Here is an 18817-nt window from a genome sequence, read left to right as displayed (position 1 = left end):
TACTAAACTGCACGCAGCTCCTCTTGGACTGCAGTGCAGAAGAAATATCAGCGTGTGCAGAGAAGCACAAGATTGAACTTCACTCAGTTTCCTCCTTTAATTAACACTATCAACGTTTCGCTCTACCGTGGGAATTGTGCTTGAATCAACACAATATTAGCCACTTCCAATGTAACATACCGAAACAAAGCAAACTATGCAAGAGATTTTCTTGTAGGCAGAACACATCGGAGTAGGATTCTACTGCATTGACAAGCACGACTCAGGCACATACTTTACACAGACCGGCGCACCATAACCTATCAGAACTGCAGTTGGCCTATATGTAAATAGCCATATATGGATCTGTGCTGTTCACTTTGAACTGGACTGTGTTTACTGCATAAGCTAAGTAGCCAATAGGAAGAGGATAGCATTTGTCTGATTCCTTGTAATAATGGTATGGGAATAATAATGAATGTTATTTTGTAAAGTGGTTTATTGCATCAAACAACATTTTCAGGACAAGTGGATAAACAGGTTCATGACAAGCCCTCCTTGTTTTTGTTTTTTTACATCTCATGAAATGTAGGCCTACATTGAACAACACACACTTGCTGCTACTGTAGGTGAATGATAGAACAGCTATTTCCATGTTAAAATGTTATGGGATGCATTTTTTGTTTTGATGGTAAGCCACTCTGGTAGGCCTACACTTTGATCAAATAGTCACAATAGCCTATGTGGTCACTGTTAAAACTGTAACTTAAAGCGAGTAAAGCCTCAATGTTCACAGTAAACACACGCCGGAAGTTGCACAGAATTATCACGTTTAAGGTGTGCTCAGCAAACCTGAAATTTGCTGAGTGCCGAAAAAAGAGGTACTATTGGAAATGACATCCTTGTTTTTATTACTTCCCACAAAGTTCTTAAACTGGCAAATTGAACCAATCAGCACAATCTACTTTTTTGTTTTTTCAATTTGCAGCTGTCTTGGAGCTTGAATTTGAATCATGTAATGCCTTTACAATTCTTTAACGGTGAGCAATGTACAATATGGTGAACTTAGCAAACGAGGCATTTGTGGTAAGTACATGGGGGCTGCCATCTTTATGCATCTTCGCCTTTCATGTATGGGCTGGCATTGGATGGGCCAGGCAGCCATCTTAGGCAAGGCAAGAGGTATACATGGTGCGCTGCCTTACTACTGTAAAGACTATGCTACTGCAGTCCCATGGGAAATTCACCATGTAGCAGAGGTTGACACATTGAGACAGCAGGGCATACAAACCCATAGGGCTGTGGGTGGCACTCAAGCTATTAGGTGTACACACAAAATAATCTGGGGTGCTTTTTTCCATCTCTGAACCTATAAATTATACTACAGTGAACACCATCAACACTATTTAGCTTACTATTATTATGTTACACAATCAAATGTCAGAATGTGTCTTGCCTTGGCAATTGCATCATTGCACTTTCACCCAGTTTGGCGTGGTTCGCAAATGCGATTGATCTTTATCTGGGATGATCCCTGACCATCTGGGGAGGCACGTGCTTTGCACGGTTGTGACTAGATGCAATACAGCGACAGACAGGATTTACAATTGAACTACCGCAAGAGTTGGATTTAACACTTTGAAGCCAGAGGATGAATGAGTCATATTTAACTGTTAGCTTTACACAAAGTAATTGTACATTCTCAGTTAATAAAATGTATGATTGTTTATTTTCGATGAAAGAGTTGATGATGGGTGTACTGTTGCATGCGTGTGCTCAGGCCCAGTCCTGGCTGTTCTGCCACCCTAGACTGGCCAAAGAAATTGTGCCCTCCTATAGACAGGCTGGTTGTTTAGCAACAAAACCAAGGCATGCGCAACTAGGAGGCAAAACAAACAGGGTTGGCTTAGATTATTGACAACATGTAAACTATATTTAGTCTCCAATGTTTATTGAAAACATAAATAAATTAGCACAATGAACCCTTGTCTCTCAAATGCATTGTTAAAGTTGTTTGTTAGCTAGGGTGACCAGACCCGTTTTTGGTGGCCTGTCCCCGGCTGGAGCTGTCCCCGTTTTTAACTGTGCGTTAAAAACAGACCGCGAAGTGAAATAATATTTTACGTGGCAAGAAAGACCAGGCAGGAGCCTACCGGTTGATGTCTCAATCGTGTTGTGCTTGTTTTGGCCAACAGATGGGGCTGCTCGCTATAGCAGCTTCATTCAATCGTCATCTACTAACTAACGTTACTTGCTTGCGCTAGTTTAAGAGAAAACTGCTGTGGAAAAGCAGAGGAAGCAAATTGCAGAGGAAATTGCATCTGAGGTCCTGGTGGTCATCCAAAAATGTAACCTGGAAAACAAAGTCGTGGAATTCCCTGCCGACAACACAAATACCAACTTTGGAGGACCGAATAGGCTGGGATCAATGTCCATACCAAAGTTAAAAATGCTCTGCAGCAGGAGGTGATTGGCTTAGGTTGTCCTGCCCACATCATTCATAACACAGCCAGAACAGCTTGGATATGATACCCCTTGATGTTGAATACCTGCTAAAAAAGATATTTTCCTATTTTCACCGTCAGAGTAGAAAGACTGAAGAGCTTTTGTGAGTGTGTTGGCCAGGAGTATCATTTTAGGACACAGCAATGTTTGCTGACTGTCCATGCTCCCTGCTCTAGAACGAGTGATGAAAATGTATGTGCCATTGAAATATTTTTTTCTTTCTGAAGACAAATACCCTGTTGTCCTGCGAACAATGTTTGAAGATCCACTGACTCAAGTTTGGCTGGCATTTGTCCATGGAAACCTGCCCGTATTCAGTGACACGATCAAGATGCTTGAAGGCCAGGACCGCTGTGCTGTGGAGTCAGCTGAAATTCTGGGAACGTTGAAGCAAAATTGACTGCAAGACGTGATGACAACTTCATTCCAGTTTTGGTCAGAGGACTTCTGAGAGAGCTAGAGGAAAATAGAGCCATGTCTAAAGAGAGCTTTCTCAAAACATCCCAATCATTCCTCACTGTGGCTGTGAACTACTTGCAAGCATGGGGAAAGCACACAGATAAATCTAAAAGATTTACATTGTCTCCTTTTAAAAAGGCAACCTCAGCGTGAAGAGATCAAGATTCCGAGTTCAACTGTATATGATGGCAGCCCCAAAGTGACCATGAATGTGGATGCATTGTTTGACGAGGTTACTGGCCTGCAAGAGTTCCTAAAGGGGAGGGATCGCTTGAAGAATGGAAAACATCTGAGACACCGCTTAGTCAGAGATGGAGCATGGTGGATACCGACTTCAAAAAGAATGACGTCCCACACACTAACCTGGCTGATTAGCGTCTGTTGTCATGTGCTTACCTGGAAGTAATGCACCAGTCGAGAGAGTGTTCTCCCAAATGAATGATATTTGGACAGCAGCAAGAAATAGGTTCACTGTTCCTACCATCAAGGCCGTGCTTATTGTGAAGACAAACTTCAACCTCCCCTACCAGGAGTTCATGGAGAAGCTTGCCAAAGACAGAGGGAATCCTGAAGAAAATACATTCTTCTGAGAAATATACAGATTAGGTTGGTATAAGTATATTATGTAGTTACCAATCTCATCATCGTCTTATTTCTTTATTAGTTTGTTAAGTATTTCATATATACTATTGTCTGTTTTTAAAATTTTGTTCATGTGGTCTTCCGCTCTTATTCTACCAGGACCACTGAATGGCTGTTCAGATCAGTTCTGTCTTGTCTGTAGTGTTTCTGTCATATAGTTGTTTTCTCTATCACAGTGTGCCTATTAGACTAAATACATGAAATCAGAATTGTCCCCCATTTCTATTTCATAGATAATAACATTGGATATTTTAATGATATAGTGACCACCGAACTGGAAATGTCCCCGGTTTTCATTTCAGAAATCTGGTCGCCTTATTGTTAGCTAGCTAGTGAATTTTAGCCATATTAACATTGAAATAGAATCAGTCAAAACATCTAAAAAAAATTGACATGGAATCAATAATAAGATGAAATGAGCCATTTATGATTCTCCCCATTTGGCAGTTTCTGGTCATTCTTGCTAGCAATCTGGCCAACCAGAATCACAAAACAGGAAGCGCGCACATCATTTTCCTTACTGTTGTCAGCTAACCGATCTATACCCAGCAAAATCTAGAATAGCCCCAGTAATCAAAATTACATTGAAAAGACATCTAAAATACGTATTTTCCAGACGTTAGAGTTAGGTTCATTTTAAGTTCTGAATGAAAGTTGAAAAGACGTCATTTATAGAAGTCTATTTTTGGACCAAATCAAGGCCAGTTCAGACCGGACCAAATCTGAACCAAACATCCAAAAGAAATTGGCCCATGCTTACTGGGGTGTAGCCTACAGTGTCAGCCCACAATGGAATTCAATGAATGCCCATCCATATGGTAGAACTACAGTTTGTAAAACAGGCAGTTGCATTGGCTTTATTAGTCCTGATTCCTGTAACTAATCAACTTGGCAATTTAAGCTCTGAATATCAGATACCCAAATTCATCAGAAGTTACAGTGCCTTGCAAAAGTATTCACCCACCTTGGCATTTTTCCTATTTTGTTGAATTACAACCTGTAATTTAAATAGATTTTTTATTTGGATTTCATGTAATGGACATACACAAAATAGTCCAAACTGATTAAGTGAAATGAAAAAAAGAACTTGTTTCCCAACAAAATGTAAAGAGGAAAAGTGGTACATGCATATGTATTCACCCCCTTTGCTATGAAGCCCCTAAATAAGATCTGATGGAACCAATTACCTTCAGAAGTCACATAATTAGTTAGATTAAACACAGGTGGACTTTATTTAAGTGTCACATGATCTGTCACATTAACTCAGTATATATACACACCTGTTCTGAAAGGCCCTAGAGTCTGCAACACCACTAAGCAAGGGGCACCGCCAAGCAAGCGGCACCATGAAGACCAAGGAGCTTGCCAAACAGGTCAGGGACAAAGTCGTGGAGAAGTACAGATCAGGGTTGGGTTATAAAAAAATATCTGAAACTTTGAACATCCCACGGAGCACCATTAAATCCATTATTTAAAGATGGAAAGAATATGGCACCACAACAAACCTGCCAAGAGAGGGCCGCCCACCAAAACTCACAGACCAGGCAAGGTCTTTAATCAGAAAGGCAACAAAGAGACCAAAGATAACCCTGAAGGAGCTGCAAAGCTCCACAGCGGAGATTGGGGTATCTGTCCATAAGACCACTTTAAGCCGTACACTCTACAGAGCTGGGCTTTACAGAAGAGTGTCCAGAAAAAAGCCACGTTTGGTGTTTGCCAGAAGGCATGTGGGAGACTCCCCAAACATATGGAAGAAGGTACTCTGGTTAGATGAGACAAATGTAGCCTTTTGGTCATCAAGGAAAATGCTATGTCTGGCGCAAAACCAACACCTCGAGAACACCATCCACACAGTGAAGCATGTTGGTATGTTTTTCCATCGGCAGGGACTGGGAAACTGGTCAGAATTGAAGAAATGATGGATGGTGCTAAATACAGGGAAGTTCTTGAGGGAAACCTGTTTCAGTCTTAAAGAGATTTGAGACTGGGACAGAGGTTCACCTTCCAGCAGGACAATGACCCTAAGCATACTGCTAAAGCAATACACGAGTGCTTTAAGGGGAAACATTTAAACGTCTTGGAATGGCCTAGTCAAAGCCCAGACCTCAATCCAATTGAGCATCTGTGGTATGACTTAAAGATTACTGTACACCAGCGAAACCCATCCAACTTGAAGGAGCTAGATCAGTTTTGCCTTGAAGAATGGGCATAAATCCCAGTGGCTAGATGTACCAAGCTTATAGAGACATACCCCAAGAGACTTGCAGCTGTAATTGCTGCAAAAGGTGGCTCTACAAAGTATTGACTTTGGGGGGGTGAATAGTTATGCACGCTCAAGTTCCGTTTTTTTGTCTTATTTCTTGTTTGTTCCACAAAAAATATGTTGCATCTTCAAAGTGGTAGGTATGTTGTGTAAATCAAATGATACAAACCCCCAAAAATCTATTTTAATTCCAGGTTGTAAGGCAACAAAATAGGAAAAATGCCCAGAGGGGTGAATACTTTCACAAGCCACTGTATCCTGAGCCTATAGAGCTCTTCAGTCGAGGTGTCATAATACCAATAAAATCTAGCGGTCAAAGAGCGAAATGGTTCCAATAGGGAAATTTAGGGGGAAAAAAGGTCAGTGTTTCGTGTAAGCTTACTCTGGCATATCGTTTTGATAACCATGTAAATCTCTCTCGGACACAGTGACTTTTATCAATATATTTGGCTCTATTTTCTCTCAGATTCGAAAATGCTAATTAGCATCAAAGTAGACATCATGCAAGACTAAAAAATCCCTGCTAGCTCCTGCAAGTCATCTCTAGCTGACACCTTTACTAACAGGTATTGTGTCAATTTAAAACTTGCACAAGACAGTTCACAGAATTGTCAACTTAAAGAAATATAGCCAATTTATTCAGTCCTGTGTAACTCAGTTGGTAAAGCATGGCGCTCACAGCACCACTGTTGAGGTTTCGATTCCCATGGGGGAGCAGTACGAAAAAAGTATTCAAATGTATGCACTCACTAATGTAAGTCACTCTCAATGACTAAAATGTAAATGTAAAAATGCAGGCAAATATATTGATAAGTCACCTTGTCTTGGAGAGATTTACACGATTATCAAAACATCACGCCAGGGTAAGCCTACATGAAACACAGTCCTTATTTTAAGTGTTTCTAAACTCCCCTACAGGGAAAAATGTATGGTGGAAAAACGATTGGAACCATTTCCTTGTTTGACCACTAGGTTTTATGGGTATTATGATTCATACTGTGGTACTCTATTTGCAATGTGTTTAGCCTACAGCAGGAAATGCAGTAGTATATTATTTTTCGCTATGATCAGCTCATCAAAAATTGACAGATACAAACTGGAAACCACTGATCATGACAAATTTAGCACACAGGGTGAAACTCCTGGACTGCATTTGTGATTAGCCTGATTGTCCATTCCATATTGTCCATTTTACTTTGACCTGTCCTGCTTTTATGATATGCTGTTTGTTAGCGTCGATGCAACCACGAGTCCAGTACATTCTTGGTTGCATCGAAGCTAGGTGTGTTAACATGTCAGTGTATTTTTCATTTGATTAGGCGCCATTTAGGTTAGGCTATTTGATCGGAGAAACACGCATGACGTGTGTCCTTCTCATTACATTGTCATACATTCTATCTCCAGCCTGTAGGCTACAGAAAAGTCCACATTCTTTTTTTATACCATAAATTATGTAGCAGAAATAGCTTAAGTTAGATGGTTTTTTTAACGGAATGTTGGTAGAGCGCCACAGCGATGCATCTCCAACAGCACCGTGGAGAGGCGCGCAGGGAATGGACATGCAAAATATTTTACACTCCTGCCTTTGACAAAGTGGGTACTGCTCATCAAAGGGCGGAATCAGCCCTCCCCTAAAAATCCTATATACCACTGGTTGAGAGAAATGGTCATTGTTTTTGGGCAGAATTATGTGAGGTTTTGTGTGTCGATTAGGCAGCCGCGTAATCCTGCCTAATGTGCGGGCCGGCCCTGAGTGTGCTTACTGTGACTGTCAACCTAATATTGGCTACTCTAGCCCAGCTACTTCCCACACTGTTGCTGGACCGCAGTGCTTGTTGTTACCGTTCATTCTTGACATCTAGATGGTTATCAGTATTAGTTATTTATTATATAGGGTAGTATCCTACTTTTTATCAAATCATGGGAGGGAAGAAAATTGGTCACGTTGTCAGCATGATTCAGTTTGGCTGGCGTCTAGCCGAGCTCTACTAGCCGAATGAGTGTGCTCGCATACTCCTTTAAAAGACCTTCGCTTGAATTACGAGAAAAGCCAGTAGACACTTCCTCAAAATAGTCATTCAATGAAGATAACTGAAGAAATCTGCCATTCGTTTTGACGTTTTTGTCGAGATCTTAGGTGCGCAATTTTGCATCTGACTACAATATTTGGTGCAGTATTTCTCCAGTGAAAAAATGTGCATGAGATCGAGTCGTCTCTCGTTAAATGACAACAGGCATTTCATTAAAGAATCCCTACTTTTGACCAATCGCTGATGAGGAAGTGTAGGATTTGTCTACAGACTTGGGCTTGCCTCAACATTTTTTTTGACGAAAAAACATCAAAATATCTTCATATGTATGCGGAAACTATTTAGTCTGGGAAGCATACGGACGCCTTTAGCAGCCACCGGCAACACCGTAAATACTGCTACTTAGTAGGAAGCACTCACGTTGGCAAGCACCTCGATACAACATCAGTGAATTAGTCATTCCCACCAGCTTGTCATCGTGCTTCCTAATGGAAGTGACGTTAGCTAAATTGGCATGTCACTTACATCCCACATGAATACTACCTAGCTGTCATTACAAATGAATGAGGAGTCTAAAGTTAAAAGTATAAAGTCAACATTGTGCTGCCCTCTTCATTGGCTTTCGATACAGTTGATCAGTCACTGCTAATTCGGATGCTTTCCTCAATTGGTCTAGACCAGGCTGCATGTAACTGGTTTTAAAATTACTTGACAGATGAAACTCAATGTATATCTACTGATGGTGTTCAAACAGATTTCCTGGATATTACGAAAGGTGTCCGCAGGGGTCGATTCCGGGTCCTGTACTTTTTACATTAAGAATATTGAATGTAAAAAAAAATAATGTAGCCTGCACTTGTTATGTAGCCTACTGTTGTGTATGCTATTGCCCCCAGTTGACCAGGCTCTAGCTGAACTACAGTCTGTCATCATTGTATTACAGAAAAGCTTTATTGACCTGAAATTAGTGCTGAATGCAGGTAAAACTAGTATATGTTGTTCTCTGGAGCGCATAAAAATAAGTCTGATTTAACAATATGTACTTGATCGTGTCCATGCTTGCAAATATCTTGGCATACAAGTATTGATAGGTGAAAAGCTGTCTTTTAAAAAGCAGATTGATTAGTTTGCTAAGAAGCGGATAATAAAAATGGGCTTATTCTATAGAAATAGGTCCTGCCTTTCGCTAAATAGTAGAACGCAGATTATTCAGTCAACGTTCCTCTCAGTCCTAGACTATGGCGACATCTATATGAACGCAGCTGCCACTTCATTAAAGCGGTTAGACCATTTTATTACGGTTCCAATTTTAGTACTCATCACTGCATTTTCTACCAGAAAGTTGGTTGGCCCTCTTTGATGTCACGTAGGTTGATACATTACCATTTTTGCATTTATAAAGCCCTTTTGCAAAAAGTCCCACTGTACCTAACATCACTACTAAACTTTAGACATACGAGTTACCACACCTGGTCTCAGGGATGGCTAACTCTGAAAATTCTGTCTCTACTGAGTTAGGTAAATCAGCTTTCTGTTTTCTTGCACCTTATTTGTGGAACAATCTTCAAAATGTTCTTAAATGTGATGTTCTGGTGCCTCGAGGGCAGGTATTCCCAAACTGGGGTACGCCCAATGCCATCGGGGTACGCTAAATAAAAATGTGATTCACATTTGGGTGAGGTTTTTTTCTTGCCTGAGTAGCCTCGTTTCATTGCCAAAAATAAAATTAAACCATCTAGTGTTCAGCGAAATAACAACAATGTCAAATACAGGTAGCCTAGTCATAAATAAATAACATCCAATCACATAAACCGTTACTCTCTCGCTGGAAACCTTCACTATTGCGCAGACATTTAGAAACAAAACATGACCATTTGAAAATTAAGCCACGGGGGGTTTTGGAGCGACAATAAAGACGACTTGAGTAGTAAGATGTATAGAAGCAACAGATACCATTAATAAGAAGGGGCTAGAAGCGTCTTATATGGTGAGCTACCGAGTGGCTAGGACAGGCAAGTCCCATACTATTTGAAGGACTTAATTCCTCCTGCTGCCGCGGATATGCGGCTGGGACAATGTTGGGGGAAAAGGCCCAAAAAAACTATACAGACAATGACTTCATCAAACAACACTGTTTCACAACACATCAGTGACATGGCAGGAGATGTTCTATATCGTGGAGCTCTGCTCCTCGTGGTTTACCCCGCTGCCTAGGCAGTGAATAGCCTGAGAAATTATACACACACCTGCAGTCAATTGGAGTACAGGTGTCCCTATATAAGGGGACTCTTCCCCTCAATCAGCCTCCCATTATCTTCAGCGACAGGATTGGCCTGAAGAAGCCTAGAAGAGAAGAGAGAAGTCTCAGGACGAACCCGCTGTCGATCTCCTGGTCTCGACATCATCCTTCAATGAGCACGCATTTTCCACCCCAAAAGCTCTTTTAAGAGCTCAGTGTCGCTGATCCACTATGGCAGCTATGGCCCTGCACAACTTATGTTTCGTGTGCTTAGGTTCACAGCGTGCTAGGGGCAGCCTCACAGATCCCCCGAAATGCCCTAGCTGCGCCCTCCTTTCTTAAAGGAGAGGAAGGAGCGGTGGGCATTTCAGGGTAGATCTCCCTCTAGAGGACGCCATGTCTGTGTTAGCCTCAGGTCCTGAGGCGTCATATGATGACGGCGCCTCTAGAGAAGACGAGGATGTTGGGAAGTGTCTGGATTTTTCTCCGTAAAAATCCACTCTACTGGCCAAGATTGAAAAAAAAACTGCCACAGAGAATGTGGAACCTGTGTGCTGTCATGTCAAGGGCATGCTCTCTTTCCTACAGTTCATGTTTCACAAACAGCGCTCACCCACCACCATTAACGTGTTCGCGGCAGCAATTTCAGCTTGTCATGATGGGTTTGGCAGAGACATCGTCTTGTCACCCTCTAGTGAAACGGTTTCTATTGGGAACGCAGCAGCTTAGGCCAATGCCTAGGGCCACACTGCCCCAGTGGGATATAACTTAGGTACTCAAGGCGTTCTGCGAGACACCGTTCGAGCCACTGAATCAAATCCCCCTCAAGATGTTCTCTGAAGACGGCACTGTTGCTTGCTTTGACTACGGCCAATCGCGTCAGTGATATGGGTGCTCTTTCGACGAGACCCGACTGCCTTGCCATTAACGGCGATCTGAGCAGAGCGGTGTTACGTCCTAACCCTGCATTTATGCCGAAGGTTATTAAGGGCTTTTATAGGTCACAGACCGTTGAGCACCCCTCATGTGGAGTGGAGAGGCTTCATCGCCTGTGCCCAGTGCGCGCCTTGGCGTGCTACGTGTAACGCACAGCGACGATTAGGTCATCGCTTCAGCTATTTGTGTGTCACAGTGCTAGTACACTGGGTAGACCACTTTCAAAACAGCGGCTGTCTCATTGGCTTTGTGAAGGCAATGAGACGGCTTATGAGGTGGCAGGGTGGCCACTGCCTCAGGGAATAAGAGCCCACTCAACTCGTGGAGTAGCGGCGTCTACGCCCCTTTTTAGAGGAACAGGGGTAGAGGATATTCGTGCAGCGGCGCCGTGGGCGTCACTGTCTCTTTTATCCGATTCTACCTGTTAGACATGTCGTATAACTCTCTAGCTAGTTCTGTACTCAGCATGGATGAAGTGAGAACTTTAATTATGAAAAGATGCAGGACGATTGGGCAGGTTTCCCATTAGGTCTGCTCTTTTTGTCAAGGAGAGAGGCGTGCGACATGACCTTTGTCTGACACTGTCAGTACAACAGGGAATGTCGAGACTGCCCACCAGTGTATCACTGTGTTGGGGAGGAGTGATGAGGGAAATAGTGTTGTAACTAGTATTACTTTACTATTAAACCGGTCACTAAATTTGATAGAATATTAAGGTATCATCTATCTGCTGATGCAGAGTAGGTGGCCCATATTCTATTATCTGCCCACGAATCATTGGCTTTGCTTATGGATTGAGTGTGGCGGGTTACACTGAGAAATCAGTGAGTAGGTCTTCTAAATTGGTTCAGCCTGCACTCAGCATTGCTGATGGGAAGGCGGGAAACGCAGGATCAATGGACAGGGTTTCCATTAGGTCCGCTTTCTCCTATTAGAATAACTAGATGACATGACTCCTGGCTGAGGGTGTGGACCAGTAGAGTCATGTGTTGTATCCTGCTCACAAGTCTACGACTGTGTTTGCGCAGAAGGATTAGGGATATAGTTTCTGTAACTGGTGTTACAGTACTTTTAGACTAATCTTTACTATTGACAGTTTTGAGCTCATCTATCCACGGGTACAGATTAGTATGACTCATTATGTTTATCTACCCACTAGTCATTGGCTATGCCTTTAGACTGAGTAGGGTGGATTAGACCAAGGACGCAGTACATTGTGACACAGTCTGTTTTCATAGTGTGTTACAGTACTGCGGGATTTGGTTGTAGCCATTGCTAGGCCCGACCTGTTCATTAAGTGGGAAGAGTTAGGCTCGACAGGGAGCACATTTTGGAGCGTTGAGCTCCCCTATGGGGCAGAGCTCCACGATATAGAACGATAGTTACCGGAGTTGTAACTCCAGTTCTATGAGTAGAGCGGAGCCACATTAGGCCATAAGGACCTGCCGAACCCCAGTCTCGCTGAAGATAATTCCTCGGGAGGCTGATTGAGGGGGATTCTGTGCGTTACAGACGGATGAGTCAACAGATATACCAGGAGCTGTGCCAGGCCCGCTACATGTCCATTATGTTTATGGAGGGTCAATTAAGGAAGACATCCTCTTCTGAAAACCACTGGAAACCAGGACAACAAGAGTGTAATTTTTACTGGACAGCTTTGTGACATAAAATGGACTTTGGTGGTCAATGTGTTGGTATCTGTACTGATGGCGCAAAAGCCATGACAAGGAGACATAGTGGAATGCCTGACAGCTTGAAAGATGTTTTGGACACTACAGTGAAATATTATCTTTGTTAAAGCAAGGCCCCTGAACTCGTGTATTTTCTGCATTATGCAATGATATGGGCAGCGACCATGTAACACTTTTACAACATATAGAAGTGTGCTGGTTATCAAGGGGCAAAGTATTGACACGTTTTTTTAAATTGAGAGACAAGATTAAAGTTTTCTTTACTGACCATTTTTACTTGTCTGACCGCTTGTATGATGACGAGTTTCTCACACGACTGGCCTATCTGGGTGATGTTTTTTCTCGCCTGAATGATCTGAATCTAGGATTACAGGGACTCTCTGCAGCTATATTCATTGTGCGGGACAAAATTGAGACTATGATTGAGAAGTTGAAGCTCTTCTCTGTCTGCATTAACAAGGAGAACATACGGGTCTTTCCATCATTGTATGATTTTTTTTGTGTGCAAATGAACTCAAGCTTACGGACAATATCAAATGTGATATAGGGAAGCACCTGAGTGAGCTGGGTGTGCAATTACGGAGGTACTTTCCCGAAACAGACGACATGAACAACTGGATTCGTTATCCCTTTCGTGCCTTGCCTCCAGTCCACTTACCGATATCTGAACAAGAGAGCCTCATCGAAATTGCAACAAGCAGTTCTGTGAAAATGTTATTTAATCAGAAGCCACTGCCAGACTTCTGGATTGGGCTGCGCTCAGAGTATCCTGCCTTGGCAAGTCGTGCTGTTAAGACACTGATACCCTTTGCAACCATGTACCTATGTGAGAGTGGATTCTCGGCCCTCACTAGCATGAAAACTAAATACAGGCACAGACTGTGTGTGGGAAATGATTTAAAATTGAGACCCTCTCTAATACAACCCAACATTGTGGAGTTATGTGCATCCTTTCAAGCACACCATTCTCATTAACCTGTGGTGAGTTATTCATAATTTCTGATGAACAAATAAGGTTTGTTCATCGAAAGAGCAAAATGATTGATCATTATTATTTGTGCCCTGGTCCATGAAGAGATCTTTGTCACTTCCCACGAGCCGGGTTGTGACAACAACTGACACACATTCTTATGTTTAAGAAATGTATCATATAGTGTGTGTGGTAGGCTTACAACAATGGCAAAAAACAACATTTGAGAGTGTGCTGACCCTGGTGCTAGAGGGGATGCAGCTGGAGGTTGAATGTTTGAAGGGGTATAAAAAGTTTGGGAACCTCTGCTCTAGGGCAGCTCTAAGCTGATTGAGGACCTAATTACTAATGAATGTGGTCCTCAATCAGTTTAGAGCTGTCTATTGCCATAGCAACGGAAAGCCGCCAAATTGCTGGCTGGTTTCAAAACATCATGTTCAAACTCTCGCGCTATTTCAATGGTAAATTTCATCTGTCGCAAGTCACGACCGTTTTATACCCTCCCCCACCCGTGATTCTGAAGGACAACGCTGTAAGTACTGCAGTACAGCTGGCTCCGCATCCATGCGCATTACAATTAATTGCGGCCATTTCACCGGTACCGTATTACATTTTCTAGAGACTGCACTGGCATCTCTTAGCTGTCGTCTCAGAGAATGGTTGAATAAACCCCCAGTGAATACAACAATGTAGACATCAAATTATCTTAAATCAACAAATAAGTATACACATGTGGATTCTAATTATAAGGACACACTGACACAAAAGTAAATATGGGTAGCCAAGAAACAATTGTAGGAAACGTCACATTACATATGCCTATAACTGACAATGATGTAACAGATTAACATTTTGTTGCTTTAATTACCTGTATATAATGGACGCAATTCGGAATGAAAGCTGTTCGCAGTCTCCGCAACCCGATGAATGAGACGAAGCCTCTTCCGGATATCTTCTTCCAATAACTCCTCACCTGCCGGTGAAAAGAAATGTTGCACTTCTAGTATGTTCTAGCAGACTGAAACTGATCTACAATCAGAATGTAGCCACTATTGTTCAATGCGGAATATGTTATATGGCCACGTAAGGAATCAACCAGCACTAGGATCAGTTACATTTTTCTGAACGCTTTCCCTCAACGCATTGAACTCTGATTGGTTGAAGTTTAGCTCGTGCGTTACATAAATTCCTTGGGGGGAAAAACGTAGGTCGACAGAATATTTATATAGCCCCGGAAATAGCAAGATAATATTCTAGACCTTACCTAATCAATTAACTGGGACTGACCCACTGAAATCGGAGTCCCAGAAATGTAGTTTGAACTGTGCTTTTACATCTGCCAATATACAACCAAATTTACATCAGTGGAGGCTACTAATAATAATGGCTGGAATGGAGTGGCATCAAACACATTGATTCTGTTCCAGCCATTATGAGCCATCTTCCCCTCAGCAGCCCCCACTAATTTAAATGTTTTATTTAACCTTTATTTAACTTGGCAAGTCAGTTAAGAACAAATTCTTACTTATAATGACAGCCTAGGAACAGTGGGTTAACTGCCTTGTTCAGGGGCAGAACGACAGATTTTGACATGTCAGCTCAGGGATTCGATCTAGAAACCTTTTGCTGGCCCAACACTCTAACCACTAAGCTACCTGCTGCCTTACCTCTAGGCTAAATGTTCCCAGGAAGGAAATGTAACAATGTCACATGTTACTGGTGGCTCTGTATGTCAGCCTTTAACCAACCTATTTCATCAATTCAAAGTGAACGGCCAAAACAGGATTTGAACGTGTGGCCCTGAGGTCTTTTGACAGTTGCACTGCCTGTGCTGATACTCCCATTATAGAGTATATGAGGAACTACACAGAAAGCTACACAATTCCCCCTCTCTCTAGAAGAGTCCCATGCACAAAAGCAAACGGGAACCTTCTTCAAAGGCCTGTGGGACTATCCTACTGCTGTCACCAGTGTAGAAATTGAAGTGGAACCGCCATAGGGGGGATCGAACCAGCGACTCTGTGGTTTTGGGGCAAAAGACTCTTCTAGAGAGAGGGGGAATTGTGTAGCTTTCTGTGTAGTTCCTCATACTCTATTATTGATGCAAGATGCAGTATCAACCACTGGATTTAATTTCATGAAGTTTCTCCACTAGATGCCATCATAGAACACTGAGCTGAAGAGATATTGAATAGATGTAATTGTAGCCTTCTATTTGAGGCTTTAGTCTAGAAAATGCTCTTGACTATATTCTTACACAATTCTAAATCAACCCCCATACCCTACTTCCAAAGCACGTATAGTTCTGAAAGGATTGGACAGATATTGTAATAGCTCACCCTTGATTGCCTCTGTGGAATTTTCACTGAACTTTTAGATTGAGCCTGCACAAACACCCATGTCTAGGGGGTGGGGCAAACGCTCAATTTGGAAGTGGGCGTTTGTGTTAAATATTTAAATGTTCTGCTAGTTTTTCTTTTTTGATTTGAAATTGTACTAAAAGGAAATGATAAATGATTTGCAGATTCATTCTATTAGTATGTTGTAGAGCTGTGAACCTCATCCTACTTCCAATAGACCTCAAACAACAGTAGTCACTGTACAACATTGGTATAGCCTGGTGAACCTAGCCTGATTGCTGCGTTCACCATTCTCACCATTCCGTTCACCATTTCTCTTCACAGATCAGTCTGTCATTCCTCATTGAAACCGTCTGAGCCTGAGTGCTTTATTTTTGGCTGGCACTATTATCAAACACACATTTGTTGGCAATTTCGGTTTGTAAAAACTGTCTTTGGCTTTTTCCATCCTGTGAGTCAGGTTCGGCAATTTACTTCTCTAACATCAGCTCACTTGTGATGAGGTGGAAGGGGTGGGAATATCTAAGCTGTGTGTTCTTAATGTGCACCAAAGTGCCAATTTCATGCAATGTAAGTGGGGACCCAACAAAATCAGTTCTTATCACAAATGCAGATGGTTATGGAAAAGATTTGGTCAGTGGTGGCCATGGCGCAATGCCTATGTAAAGAAAAAATACAAAAAATATCTGCTCACTATTCTGCTGCTCTTTAACTTTTAATAAATCTTACATGTGGTTCGTTCAACCATTCCTATAGGGAAAGAATAGGGTTTTGGGATAAATGCTGAAAATAAGGCCTGAGGTTAACACAGGCTTAGGAGATCTTATACAAATAAAAATAAAAATAAAAATGATTTGTCACATGCGCCGAATACCTTACAGTGAAATGCTTACTTACAAGCCCTTAACCAACAATGCAGTTTTAAGAAAATACCTTTAAAAAAAAGTAAGAGATAAGAATAACAAATAATTAAAGAGCAACAGTAAATAACAATAGCGGGGCTATATACAGGGGGTACCGGTACAGAGTCAATGTGTGGGGGGGACACACACCGGTGTCGAGGTAATATGTACATGTAGGTAGAGTTATTAAAGAGACTATGCATAAATAATAACAGAGAGTAGCAGCAGCGTAGAAGGGGGGGGCAATGCAAATAGTCTGGGTAGACATTTGATTAGCTGTTCAGGAGTCTTATGGTTTGGGGGTATAAGCTGTTTGAAAGCCTCTTAGACCTAGACTTGGCGCTCCGATACCGCTTGCCATGCGGTAGCAGAGAGAATAGTCTATGACTAGAGTGGCTGGAGTCTTTGACAATTTTTAGGGCCTTCCTATGACACGGCCTGGTATAGAGGTCTTGGATGGCAGGAAGCTTTGCCCCGGTGATGTATCTGGCCGTTCGCACTACCCTCTGTAGTGCCTTGCAGTTGGAGGCCGAGCAGTTGCCATACCAGGTAGTGATGCAGCCCGTCAGGATGCTCTTGATGGTGTAGCTGTAAAACCTTTTGAGGATTTGAGGACCCATGCCAAATTTTTTCATAAGTTTTGTCGTGCCCTCTTCACGACTGTCTTGGTGTGCTTTGACCATGTTAGTTTGTTGGTGATGTGGACGAATGGAACTTGAATCTCTCAACCTGTTCCACTGCATCCCCATCGATGAGAATGGTGGCGTGCTCCTTTTCCTGTAGACCACAATCATCTCCTTTGTCTTGATCACGTTGAGGGAAAGGTTGTTGTCCTTGCACCACATGGTCAGGTCTCAGACCTCCTCCCTATAGGCTGTCTCATCATTGTTGGTGATCAGGCCTACCACTGTTGAGTCATCAGCAAACTTAATAATGGTGTTGGAGTAGTGCCTAGCCGTGCAGTCATGAGTAAACAGAGTACAGGAGGGGACTGAGCACGCACCCCTGTGTTGAGGATCAGCGTGGCGGATGTGTTGTTACCTACCCTTACCACCTGGGGGCAGCCAGTCATGAAGACCAGGATCCAGTTGCAGAGGGAGGTGTTTAGTCCCATGGTCCTTAGCTTAGTGATGAGCTTTGAGGGCACTATGGTGTTGAATGCTGATCTGTAGAAAATAGCATTCTCACATAGGTGTTCCTTTTGTCCAGGTGTGAAGAGCAATAGAGATTGCATCATCTGTAGATCTGTTGGTGCAGTATGCAGATTGGAGTGGGTCTAGGGTTTCTGGGATAATGGTGTTGATGTGAGCCATGACCAGCCTTTCAAAGCATTTCCTGGCTATGGACGTGAGTGCTACGGGTCTGTAGTCATTTAGACAGGTTACCTTAGTGTTCTCGGGCACAGGGACTATGGTGGTCTGCTTGAAACATGTTGGTATTACTCTCTCAGACAGAGAGAGGTTGAAAATGTCAGTGAAGACACTTGCCAGTTGGTCAGCGCATGCTCGGAGCTTGTTAATGTTGACCTGTTTAAAGGTCTTTTTTTTAAATGTAACTTTATTTAACCAGGCAAGTCAGTTAAGAACAAATTCTTATTTTCAATGACGGCCTAGGAACAGTGGGTTAACTGCCTGTTCAGGGGCAGAACGACAGATTTGTACCTTGTCAGCTCGGGGGTTTGAACTTGCAACCTTCCGGTTACTAGTCCAACGCTCTAACCACTAGGCTACCCTGCCGTCTTACTCACATTGGCTACAGAGAGCGTGATCACACAGTCGTCCGGAACAGCTGATGCTCTCATGCATGTTTAAGTGTTACTTACCTCAAAGCGAGCATAGAAG

General features: G+C 42.5%; 1 protein-coding gene across 2 annotated transcripts in view; it reads right to left on the bottom strand.

Annotated features, from left to right (window-relative positions):
- Positions 1-14775, bottom strand: part of LOC112228433 (heat shock protein 8) — a 20620-nt gene extending 5845 nt beyond the window's left edge. The window contains exons 1-2 of one of the 2 annotated variants that reach the window (XM_024393755.2): positions 14583-14775; positions 10125-10221 (exon numbers count right to left, since the gene is read on the bottom strand). The gene's annotated coding sequence lies outside the window, so the exon portion shown is untranslated. The remainder of the gene's footprint in view (positions 1-10124; positions 10222-14582) is intronic. The other variant, XM_024393754.2, reaches the window with a different exon arrangement.
- Positions 14776-18817: the final 4042 nt, after the last annotated feature.

This window comes from Oncorhynchus tshawytscha, linkage group LG30 (genome assembly GCF_018296145.1).
Source record: "Oncorhynchus tshawytscha isolate Ot180627B linkage group LG30, Otsh_v2.0, whole genome shotgun sequence".
Classification (NCBI taxonomy): Eukaryota; Metazoa; Chordata; class Actinopteri; order Salmoniformes; family Salmonidae; genus Oncorhynchus; species Oncorhynchus tshawytscha.
The sequence above is the reverse complement of the archived record's forward strand: the minus strand, read 5'-3'. Positions and strand labels throughout refer to the sequence as shown.